The sequence below is a fragment of the Corvus moneduloides genome, chromosome 1 (assembly GCF_009650955.1).
Source record: "Corvus moneduloides isolate bCorMon1 chromosome 1, bCorMon1.pri, whole genome shotgun sequence".
Taxonomy (NCBI): domain Eukaryota; kingdom Metazoa; phylum Chordata; class Aves; order Passeriformes; family Corvidae; genus Corvus; species Corvus moneduloides.
Genome location: NC_045476.1, coordinates 158,113,441 through 158,126,464, shown reverse-complemented (window position 1 = coordinate 158,126,464; position 13,024 = coordinate 158,113,441). Strand labels below are relative to the sequence as shown.

Below are 13,024 nucleotides of genomic sequence, written 5' to 3'. Positions count from 1 at the left end.
CTGAGGCGTTCAGGGCCTTGTGAATCCCAGTAATGACAGCTGATGGGCTACAAGAGGCAGAAAGTACAGATGCTTTGCTGGGTAAAGCATTCTTAGAAGTTTACAATAAGAGCAGGAAATAAAATGGGACTTGGTGATTGTGCAAGAACATGTAGGTGGGGAGAAAGAAATCAGGTGAAACACTGAATAGGAGGAAGACACTGGGAAAGGAAAAGTGATGAGGAAAGCATAAGGAAACCATAAACAGTGAATTAGATATGAGCCTGAAAAGCAGTAGGGGAAGTACAGTTTTTAAAGAAGTCAGTCTAATTCAGGACTGGAGACCCAAGTTTCTCCTACTCCAGATTTCATGGGAAGTAGTTGTGAAGCAGCAGCTCCTGACTTTACTGCTTGCAAACTTTACTCTCTGTAATTTGTTCCTCCTTCCATTTTCCCATTTCTGGGCTTGTGAGCCTATTTGCACTATCAAATATAAGTTTGTGTCCCTCCCTCTGAAGCTAATGACATATTGATTTTACTTTTGTTTTAGGATTCTTTAGGTATTTTTATTCTAGTCAGTTCAAGCATAAGGACAAAGAGCCTTTTTGAATGTTCTGGTAGCATGTGAGCCAAACTCTTATGAAGCCTACATAAGCCATGTACACAAATTTTAGATGTCTAAAGTCTGAAGGACTTTTATGTTCACAAACCATGTTCAAAAGACTCTCAGATAGTTTCTGGTCTTTGGTGCCAGCCCTAATGGAGTTCTTATGGGTGTACTGAAAGGAATATGTGTAATTGTGGACTGAGATTGGTCTAGTTTGACTTTTGCAGCATGCAACACACTGAGAAAGGATAATGTTGCTTTTTCTTGTTCATTGATTATGCTCTTGTATTGCTTTAATTCTCAAACTGAACTGCATCCAGTTAAACTTAAGAAATTTTAGGCAAGTTGGAGACAAGTAATAACATAATGCTGGAAAGATTTTGGCAGGGAAAAGTGACTTTTAAGGACAAAGCAATCACAGTGGGACTAGTTTGAAATTGCTGACTTAAAGGTAAACAATAGGAAATAACTAGGCAAATCCTAAATTAGCCTGTTTGGTCCTTACCCCTGCAGAAAAACCCCCAGTTATGTCACAGGCATCTGTTTGAACAATGGATACTTTAAAACATTTTGAAGATTAGTTTGTTTTGATTTCAGTGGTGTCAGACACCTGAACTGTTTTAGGAAGTTTAACAAAGATATGATTTAAGAAAATGTGTCAGTATTTAGTTCCATATTGATTTACCTGGGAGATGATTATTTGCACAAAGCCTTTAGTTTGAGGAACTGTCCCAGATGGATGTAAAGGGATACAGTCCAGAAGCATCACCTTACTGCAGTCTGCTTTGAAGGGATGAGAAAAATGTGTCAGATCTATTTTGATCCAGTGTTGAACAGCAAAAACAATAAGCCCCAGTGATATGACAAATCAAAACCTAAGCCTGGCAATAGGATTTTTCCAGATCGAGGTGTTCACTGTACCTGTGTGCTTGACAGTTATTCTGCATAGTATGGAAGATCAAGTATATATAAGCTTATATACATATACAAGCATAAAAATTTATAAATCTCTCTGTATTTTAAGTCACCAATATGTCTGCTGACAAAATTTCCCAAATACATTGTTGCAGCATTAGCTATTTCTTCTGCAGGCAGCCCAAAACACCTCCTCTGAATGATGTCTGTACCTGCCCCTCACTATGACCCTTGTTAGCAGCAGTTGCACTATTTTTTCCATCATGGTAGTTCCAATATGACTCATTATCACTTACTGTGCCTTGCAGATACAGGGTGAAAACATGGTCCCTGTGCTAAAGAGCATCCAAGGAGTATAAATGTAATCAGACCTGTTTCCTTTTAAAGGCCTGGAGCTGACTAATAATTGTCAAACCTAGAAGATGCTACTAATAAAAGCTCTGCTACTGACTGTGTTGCTGGGTGGGGCATCTGGGGAGACTGCGAGAGAAGCAAAAAAAGAAAGAGGCAAGAGAATCCAAGTCAGATGCCAAAGGAGGATAAAGCAGGATGATGTGCTGCAAAGCACATTGTCAATTGTAGCCAGTGCAGTATGTTAGAAGTAATGGACATTTTTTCAGAGTTTACTCACTACAGGAATGTTTTATTCTGCCTTTGATCTCTGTGCAAATTTCTGCTTGATATCAGTGGGAAATCCCCTTGCAGTCTTTATCAGCCTGAGGATGTCAAAAAAGACTTTGACAATCACTTCCTAGTGTCAGTCACTATCCAAATGAGCACTACTCTAGTTAGAAATTGCAATCTTTCTGTCCACCCACCGTTCCCCCTTTATTTATACATCAGCTTAATTACAGCAAATGTTACCAGACCAACCTTGAAGGTACAGAAAACCATAGGCAGCAGTGGTATAGTTTGCCTCTGCTCTTCTGCTAATATTCTTTATTCCCCAATGCCAGGAACCTGTAGAGAGCAGAAGAAATTGAGTTCCTGACTTCCTTGTATTTATGTTGATAATGAAAGAAGCTCATGGATACATTAATTCTGGAACATATACACTACCTATTTTTTAAGAAATGGGCACTGCTCATTTTGTCTGGGTAACTCAGTAGTGAATACAACCACAGCTGTGGTCAAACCTCCAGGCTGTTTGCAGCCTTTCTCTGGGAGTTACAGGGAGGAATGCTGTGTGGCAACATTCACTAATGCAAGAACCTGTGCTTTACTCCCTGTCTGGGAAGAGGACCCTGTGGAAAGAAGCTGCTGAGGCAGATGAGCAGGCACTGCAGCGATAACAGTATATATACACTGTATGTGGTATGCACCACATGGCTGGTGGCTTTTTGTCAAGGTCTTTTGCTTGCAAAGTGGTTGTTAAATGTTTTCTACTCTCACACCAGTGTGCTCCATCAGCCATGATAGTGGGAGGGCATTGGGACACAGGCTAAACCCCTCAAAACTAAATTCTCCTCCAAATTTTTGCCTGGACCCTTTCAGCCCACAAACATTACCTTTGCCTTGCTGCATCTCTGTGGCCCTGATCTAAGTCTCCATCTCAGCTGGAGCTGGGTAAGTCAGTGCCTACAGTGCTCACAAAGGCCCCTGGGTTTATGCACTGGAGGCTCATCCTAACAGCACGGGGAAAGCTGAGGCTGTGAATACTAAAAGCAGGTAATCCTATTTTCTACAAAGAATACAAAGAGGAAAAATCCTGTTGAGACATTCTCAAATATTTTTCCTTCCATCTCATAGAAACCACAAGAAATTCTTCTAAGAAATGCATTTGCCAGAAATATACTTGAGAAACAGATCACTGCCTTAGTATGCCCATGTCTGGAGTAGGGGAGTACTGTCCTTGTCTGGAAGTCTGGAGCTAGTGTTGTACCCAACATGGCACTGCAGGCTTCTGTGAACAACCTCTGCCAACAGCATCTAGGAGTAGTTCCTTTGGAAAAATGCTGGAACACGCATCTGTGATAACCTAACCAGCCACTGAGTGTCCTCTTTGCTCCACAAACCCGGATGGAAAAGTAATTGTATGACAGAAAGAAGAAGGGATGGTTGACCCTTAAGAAGAGCTCAGATACAGCAACTATTACGAGCTAGACACAAACCCTGTGGTAAACTGGAGAACTTTAATTATCTAACCTGCTTGAATAACACAGCTTTCGGCCTCTTTGATCTGCAGTTTCTCTCTGATGTAAGTATTTGAGCTTAAAGGTTTTTTCTAGAGAATGAAAAGAATAAATTTCCTTTTGTTTTCTCCAGCCTTTCAAAACCAGGGATGGATTTGGCACAGTGACTCATAGGTTGAGCTAGTATGCACCAAAGCAATGCTTTTATATCTTTTAAGGGATTGGATCTCACAGCACAGTAGTTTTTTCTCTTTCCTACCCCGTTAATTAATTGCAGTTTATAGTTCTTCTGAAATGGCCTCTGTCTCTCTTGCATTGCAGCAGATGGCCTGACTCTTGTATTTTCCAGTGAACATTGGCCAAGGTTTTCTACCCAGGCATCAAATGCTACATCATTTGAACCAAGACTTTCTACTCAATGACCATAACTTTCATAATGGATTCAGTCTCCTTCTCAGCTCTTGCTGCTCTGGCTTTTGGAGGGCTCCATGTCTGCTCCCTGCTGAGACCTCAGAGACCTGCAACCTCCAGCACATCTTTCCAGACCCTCCACTTATGGTTCTACATGGGCATGGGCATGCACAAAGCCATTTCCAGCTCTTCTGAGATGTCCAAAGTAATTTTCGTCTACCATTAATGCGCTGACTGCAAGCACCTTTGCCTTTGCTCAGCCACGGGACTCTCAGCATCTTGGTTCTCACTTCCTAAACCCCCTCCTTAACCATCCCAAGATGACTCCAGACAGCACCTCCTCTTTGTTGCTGTATCAAGAGGCACAGCTGAGCACCACTGCAGTAATCAAAATGTGTTTATTGGTTTCTTGCTACTATATATAAGCTGTTAGGAAGTTTAAGTCTGAATCCCTGCTGGGGCCGATCAGGAAATCATTAGGCTGAAGTAGAAGAAAATTAAATTTTAGAGAATATTGTTCTTCCTAAACTGTACCATTAGGATGCAAAAAAATATGGATATTCTTGCAAAAGGAAGGTCCTGGATGCCAGAGGAAATTCTTCCCTGAGAATTTCTGATGGAAAGAGAAACATATCAGTGTCTGTGGGTATATTTGCCACTTTAATTTGATCTGTGTATCTTCTGTGCTGACTTGTAAAGAGTTACTCTGTTGAGACACCAAATGAACAGTATTCAGTTTCCCCCAGTAATTTATCCTTGTCTAATTAAAACTGTAAACTCAGAACATCCTCCTGCTGCTGTTTAAGAGGGCATGTCTTGCTCAAGTCTGAACAAGAGCTGAAGATACTCGAAATTGTGGAGTTTTCATTTTGGACAACTGACAACAGCCTAGTTACTAGAGTACATCCCAGTGTCAGATACATTGTCCCAGTCTCATAGGTGGACCTCTGACCTTAAACTCAAAGGCTGGCTCCTGTTCCTAGGTCAGCAGTTGACCTCTCTTGTCTTGCCCACCACTCCAGTAAAACTGATGAACAATCTCATATTTAAGAATTAAGTAACACTACAGTGTGTGCTAAAGATTTGAGCATGTCAGATCTGTAGTCCAAGCCCTCAGGTCTTAGCTGGGATGGAGGCAGTAACATTGAAGTGTTACTCCAGAGAATTTGTTTCATTGAAGAACCAAGCAAAGCCCTCCCTGTCACTCCTGATTTTATACAACTTCAGAATGTAAGCTACACAGTGACTGACTTTCAAACAAAGAATATTTGTGACTTCTTTTTTTTTATTCAGGAATTGGGCAGGTTGGCTGAATGTATTTCACAAAATCACATAGCAGCTGAGGTTGGAAAGCACATCTGGTAGTCATCTAGTTCAATGCCCTGCTCGAAACAGGGTCACCCTACAGCGGGTTGCCAAGGGAAATGTCCTGTTGAATTTTTAATATCTCCACGAATGGACACTACACAACCTCTCTGGGGAACACATTCCATTTTCAAACACCCTCACAATACAAAGGCATTTTCTTATTTTAAGTGGAATTTCCTGTATTTCAATTTGTGCCTATTGCCTCTTTTGCTGTCACTGAACACCAGTGAGAAGAATCTCTATCACCTTTACCCCCCCAGACGGGTACTTATACAGATAAGATAAGATAAGATAAGATAAGATAAGATAAGATCCCCTGATCCTTCTCTGCTTCTGGATTAATAGTCTGGGCTCTCTCAGCCTCTCTTTGTACAACAGATGCTCCAAACACCTCATCATTTTCACAGCCCTTCAGTGGACTTGCTCCAGTGAGTCCATCACTCTCGTACTGGGGAGCCCAGCACTGGACACAACCTGCAGATGTGTCTCACCAGTGATGAGCAGAGGGGAACGACCACCTCCCTCAATGTGCTGGAAATGCTCCATCTATTGCAGCCCAGAAGGCCACTGGACCTCTTTGCTGCAATGACAAATTTCTGTGTCCATGTGTCCACCATGGACCCCATGGTGCTATTGTGCAAAGCTGTTTTCCAGCTGGCTGGCACCCAGCCTGTCCTGGTGCATGGGGTTGTTCCTCGGCAGACGCAGGGCTTTCCACTTCCGTGTATTGAATTTCATGGGACTCCCGACAACCCATTTTTTCCATACTGTTGAGGTCCCTCTGAATGGCAGCATGACCCTTTTGTGAATCAATCACCTCTTCCAGTTTTGTGTCACTTGTAAACCTTCTGAGGCTACACAGTCAAATCATTTCTGTCAGTTAAGCAGGTGTTAAACGTCCCAATGAGACAGTGTTTGACAAATTTTCTGCGACAAATAGGCTATTTTTTTTTCATTAAAGATAAATGGTAAGGGTTAGCAGCTTTCAAATGCATATCAAACCTTAATGAATAACCCTCACCAAAAAATCAACTTAAAAGATGAACTATATTGATGAAATAGAGCAATATGGGAAAGACGAATAGACAGCAGCTCAGAAAACTAATACTCTCCAATAAAGCATTAAAAGAGTGGGGAAGATTATGATTTAATGAAATTTAGACCTTGTGAAAGCCAGTCGGATCTCAAAATCCCCTTCAGGGAAGAGTAGTAGGAAACAAAGGCAAGGAAATATTGTTGACACATGGGGAGACAGCCCTTTTCCTAGGCTTAGGGAAACAGAAATGTGTGTCCCCTGTAGTGTTTACCTGCAGGTATAAGGGCTTGCCTTGCTAGGACAGCTGCTTTTGTGCCAGGACTGACTTGTAAAAGCTGTGCCAGACGGAGATATGTGGCTGTTACTATTTTTTCATGTTCTTGGTCAGTGCAGCCAATTGGTGAAACTTGTGCCTAGATGAGGTTGTTTCCTTGGTATGGTTCTCACCTATAGGCCTTGCCTCAATTATTTCTTTTGCAAATACAGAGATGCTAGAAATGACCTAACATGCCTTGATGCTTTGCAATTTTTTTCATGTTTTTTGTCTTTCTGCTTCATAGCCATGCATCTGTTCTTATTCAAATTATAATGCACTTCCTTTGCCTTTCTTCTTCATATTTTCACGTTTTCCCTATTCAGCTTGATGATTTTTTTTAACAGTGGTAATTATTGGAGGTTTGCATTAATCATATTTGTGTCAGTTTGTACCCAGGAACACAAGAAGAATGAGTCCTTTTACTATGCAAGCAAAACAGTCCCTTTGATAAAAATCATCAGCAGATGAAATCCCCAGACAGACAGAGTATACGATGTATTAAACAATGCACTGCCCACACTTGGTTATGACAGCTGGTGTAGGGTCAGTAGCTCTGACCAAGGAAGCTGTGACCGGTCCGGAGAGATGGTCCCAAAAGAGATCGTCTTCCCGAGGCCCGGTGTCTTCCCTCAGCTGCTGGCTAGGAGGGCCCGTGCAGAGGCTGTCAGCTCTTTAGTGATTGTCAGCTCGTGATTTCAGCTCAGCTCTGCAGGGCAGCCTCCAGGCCAGACCAGGGAGAGAGATGAGAGGCCCGTGTAGCTGTTCTGCACGAGGCAGCTTTATTAGTCCAGCGAAGGGGAGCCAGGGACGAGCATCTCTCTGCCCTCGCAGGGGCAGGGGGCTGGCTTTATAGGGATACAGGGGGTGGGTGTCAGAGGGTAAAGGCCAATGGGCTACAAAGGATCTGTATAGGGTCTCCCAGAGGATTCTGGGTCTGTCTTCTTCTTGCCGTAACTGGAAAAGTGGTTGCCTTTCCAGGGGAGTTCTGCTGGGAGATTGAGCAATCTCCTTATCTCAGCAGACGTCCCTCCAGGGCAGTGGCTGGGCATGCCCTACACATGGTGTGTTAAAATTCTCTCTGCTTTTATTTCTCTACAAAAATTGTGCCCTGGGTCCAGACATGCAGTTCAGAGATGATCAGATAGTAGGAGAAGGTGACACCTTGAAGAAAAAGAGTGAAGGATACAAAAAAAGTGCTGAAATGTGGGAACAACAAGGAAAGAGTGAAGCTGAAGTGAAAAGGAGAAGGTCGAAGTGAATCCTTGTGAGAGGAAAAGAGTATCACACCAAATGTCGAGGACTGCACAGAAGCTTTGGGCAAGGTTTATCAGGGAGACCCTCCTGTTGAGTCACAAGGAGCAGAAAGAACCCCCTTGCTTTCTAAACTCCTCTGAAAGGAGTCAGGGTCTAGCTGGATCCACTTCTAGTCCCAGACTTTGTCAATGGCTTGTGTCTAAAGGATTATATAGGTGTAATTGAACCTTCACATGACTTTGTCCCACAGGATTAAGGATATTAAGCCAAATATATAAATAAAATAAATGCTTTGTTTAAATTGATGATGATAATGATAATGATTAGACAGAGACCTTAATCAGTATTATTTACTACACGGTATAGATAATTATAACTACTAATATAGCACATTATTTATTAAATTAACAATTTCAAAGCTATCTTAATAATTATTAAGTAGAGATTGGTGTTACTTATCCATATCAATGACTTTGGTCAAACCTCTTTTGCTCAGCCTGGAGGAGTGACCTTGAGGGGCATCCCCACTCCAGGGAGGAGTCTCCATGCACTCCTAGAAGGGGTATGTTAGAAGTCCCTGCCGTTAAAAAGCGGGACTGGGCTTTTATAGTATAAAGTGACTGACTTGTCAGTCAGATGTTTCTGGCTGAGCTGTGTGGGCTGCATCCTCACCAGTGCCAGTTTCAGCTAGAAAACATGGTCTTCACATCCCCTGAATGTTTCACTTAGGGACTGATGAGTCACGCTGGTCTCAGCACTCTCCAACATCTGAAGCATTGTGACCCCACTTCTCCACCCACCGATAACTTTTGCAAATTGGTCAAAGTTTAAGCTGATTTACCCTCACTTAGGCAGAACATCCTGCTACACCAGAGCTTTCCAAGAAAACAGACATCTCCACTTTTGATGCTCTTGGGAGTGCTCTTATGAGGGGAGCCTCCCCAGGCCTTCATGGCAAGGATTTAAGGTGTAGGTATTATCTGGAATGAGGAAGCACAAAATGTTCCCCTGAACTGGGAATCCTTGGGAGAATTCATTGCCACTGACCTAACAGCTACACGACAGAACTCCATTGTGGAGTTAAACACCACTTGCCTTTGCTCCCAAACTGCTTTCCCTGGAGCAATTTTTTCATTATCTCTGTTTACTAGGAAAGACTTAAGGAATAAGTACAAGAATCCTGTCTTCTTGATAAGCCTTAAAATTGGTACAGAGCTCGCAGTGGTGATATTAATAAAGGATCGCAACAGTTCAGCTATTAATACATTTTCTCTGGCAGAGCTTAGCAGAGTATGATGAATTCTGGGTAGACTATGTTATGCTAATTAACATAAATATAGGAAAGCCCTTTTCCCTTCTGAATATCAGAATACTCCAAACTAATACTGCAGTTAACATATGCACACAGGAACACAAGATTATATGTATCACTGACAACATCATCTTATTAGCTATGAGCATATGTTTTGTACAAGGAGAGGCTCTGATTGTTAAAGGAAGGGCAGGATACTGGAGACGAGGTAAAGAAAAGAAACAGGCAGTGGAGCTCTTTGGATACAGTTCATAGAGACAACCTTGGAGACTTCTTGGAATGAAAACTGCCTGTTTCTACACAAACATACTTCTGCAGAATGGCTCTTCAGGGCCTTTTTTGGGGGGAAAAAAATGACCCAATCCCCTCCTTTACATCACATTAATTCCAGTTAATTAATGTGAACTCATTTTTTCCCTTTTAGTAAGAGCTATCATGTAAAGAGAAAGGGAAAAAAAACCAAGCCCCCAAAATACATCTTTGCCCTCAACAGTTCAAGTATTCAGTTCTATGGAAATTAACTCCCTTGTCTGAAATGTTTCGTTCTATCATTCCCAAATAAAATGACTCCATAAGAATAAATGGCTGGGGATGGGGAGGTGTTGTTTCCTTTTTCTCTAAATACTGTTTTGAAATAAGAAATGGAGAGACTTCCAATGCTTTTATACTCAGTTGACAGAATTGGATGCTGATATGAAATATTGCTTTTTGAAAGATAACCAGGACTGTGTCACAGTGGGAGCTACAGTAGGATAATGAAGCACAATCCTTCTAATTACAAGACCGAAACAAAACAAAATGCTAATGCTTCCCAAATCACATGAAGTGCACAGACACAGTAAATGTTGCAAAGTGGAGGTCTTTATATCTTTTCCCTTTGTTTTTAACAACCTTTTGAGCCAACAAGAATTTCTCTACTATTGTAGTTACTCACGTAAAGCAAACTTTGGCTCATGTCTATTGATGGCTCTGATAAAGTGATTTAAGCCCCTGAACCAAAGGTAGGAATTTAATGAGCAGCAAGAGCTTTGATTTTGAAGGCATGTGGGACAGAAGGTTGGGTCAAAGGTATCTAACAAAAGACCAAGGATCTCTACCACACACTGCTGAAATGAGCTGCTTTTGACACAACACTGAGTTTGCTGTAGGTTCCTGTCAAACTTTTGTCAGGCATTTGATAGAAATGCCATTGAGAATGGTGGAATTATTAGGTGGCCTTGAGGAACCTGGTGGAGTGCAAAGTGTCCCTGTCCATTGGAGGGGGATTGGAACTGGATGACCTTTAAGGTCCCTTCCAACCTGAACCACTCTATGATACTACATTTCTACTTGAGGTTGAATTGTATTTTCTCTGTGAATGCTTATGAACAATTTTATATATGGAAGCAGCAGGAGGAAGTGGAAAGAAATGGACAGCAGAAGTTCCTTTTGTTTTTCCTTCATAAGCTGCTAAAAGAGTCTGTTTTCTTCATCTCAAGTCTAAAAAATGACATCAGATGCCATATTTGAAGGACAGAGAAAATAGGGATATGAGCAGCCTGATCTAGCACAGAAGTCAAAGAAAAGTTCCCCACTGTCTTTCTAGACTTTTACATGTTTGAGATTTTTTTTCTTATTTTTAGGAATGAAAATTTCTGTTTGACCTCTATTGTGGTGCTGCAGCATAAAAAATTAAGATGATACACAATATCTTCTATTATTCAGTATTACTCTAAAGATACATCAAATGGAGTATGTTTTTCAGACTTGGGCTGGTCTGTCTGCTGTTACTTATGCTGCAGCAAATTCTCTGAGGGATAAATTACACAACTCGGAATCAGTTTGAAATAACACAGTCCCACTTGGTTCCTGGTTATCACATTGGAGATGCACTTTGCACCATCCTATGCACAGAACGTCTTGTATTATTCAGATACATCTTTTTAGTCTCTGTTCTCTTTCAAGTGCACAAAACACAGGAGTAGGTCATGAAAAGTTCAGATTTTGGTGAGCCAGCGTTTGTAATTATGGTTCTAGCCTATGTGTTTGCTCATAGTAAAAGGAATATATGTATATATACCTAGACCCTAGGCCTGACTGCACCAGATTTATCCTTTCTTTTCCAGGTTGGAGGAAGGAAAGGTGAAGCAGAACAGAATCCAGCCTTCAGACATAAAATCCTAGAAGGTTCTGTTTGGTCTTTTTCTTTTTCATTAAATTGTAGATACCTTTATTTACAAAATGCCTCTATCACCTATTCTCAATCCAAACAGACTTTTACATTTGATACCACATAAGTGTGATAAAGGTAAAAAAATTCTCCAAAATGATGTGTGGGTCAATAAAGATGTGCTTGTTAGCAGAAGTGTAATACCAATATTGGCTATTGAGACAGATGCTTCAGAGAACAAATATGTCTCCTTCTGTTCCAGCAACAATTTAGTGCAGATCTGTATTCAGAACCATAGATAGTAAATGTCTTGGAAAGGGCTGCAGAAGTACAGCTTCTCCAATCATAATCTATATAGTTTTTATTACCAGGATCTAATAGTAAGACCTGTAGTGCATGGCTGTAGTTCTTTGAGCTTCAGGGTGGACTCCTGCAGTCCAAAAATTAAATGATCTAAGCTGCCTAACAGTTCTTTGGATTTAATTGCTTAGAAGCACATTGGGATTTTTTATATATGATGTCTTGAATGTTGTACTATTTTTTCTTTTACATGTGTTCTCTGTCAACTAGGTAAAGTTAAGATTTCCTCTATCTCACTGGTGCACTGTAAACATTAGTTAAGAGCTGGAAGTATTTAATTACTGTGATAATATAAGGCCATTATATCCCATTGATTGTAGGTAACTGGCTCTAGGGAATGCATTGTATAAACATTTGAAGTGCTTTCCAGATATTAGTTATTGCCACATCATCTCCAGTTAAAGGTAGGGAAATTAAGGCATGGAACAGTGAGCACTGTGACTTTCAAACACCACAAATCCCAGTGTAGACATTGAAATCCTCACTGAAAATTTCCAGCTGATTGCAGAGTTTTGATCTTTCCGAGCTTGCTGGAAATCTGTTGGGGAAATACAAAGGTATTTAGAAGATCTGAATGAGGCCTTTTGGTTTGGCCAAGTCATTCTTGCCTTCAGCTTTCCATCAGTTGTGTTAGTGCAGAGCTTCTGCTGGTTAATACAGCTTGTGCCTGATGATCTAAGGGCAAATTTTGGAAACTGGGGGCCAAAGGCCCTGTTGTGCTGTGAGCTGCTGCAGTGAGACCTGGAAATTCCCAATTCAGCTTCCCACATCTCCCACCCTTCCCAGTGGAACATCTTTCAGTGTCCAGTAGCTCCAAGTCACAGTTCTGGTCCAGCACAGCCCTGTCACAGACAGAAATGCTGAAAGGCAGCTGAGGGAGTGGGGAGGAACGTGGGCTTCCCTCCAACATCCACAAATTGCAACATTGCATTAATGCATTTAAATTAATGCTCTTGTAGCTTCCTGGTGAGGACAAAAATATCTTGTGGTGGAGGCACTTTCCCTTTTAGTGATGCCTCCAAAGAACAAGGTCTTGACAGTCTGAAAGAATTAATTATCTTTTTGAGCAGAAAGGTCAGCTACAGGTGAAGGAGCTGCACTGAGAATACCTTTAAACTGCTCTGTCTCTGGCCTCCATGATGAATTGCTGGGAGCTCTTTCTCCAAGCCTGGACATATTTAGACT

General features: G+C 41.4%; 1 protein-coding gene across 1 annotated transcript in view; it reads left to right on the top strand.

Annotated features, from left to right (window-relative positions):
* Window positions 1-13,024, top strand: part of LRRC6 (leucine rich repeat containing 6) — a 106,150-nt gene that overhangs the window by 81,649 nt on the left and 11,477 nt on the right. The gene's annotated exons all lie outside the window — the stretch shown is intronic.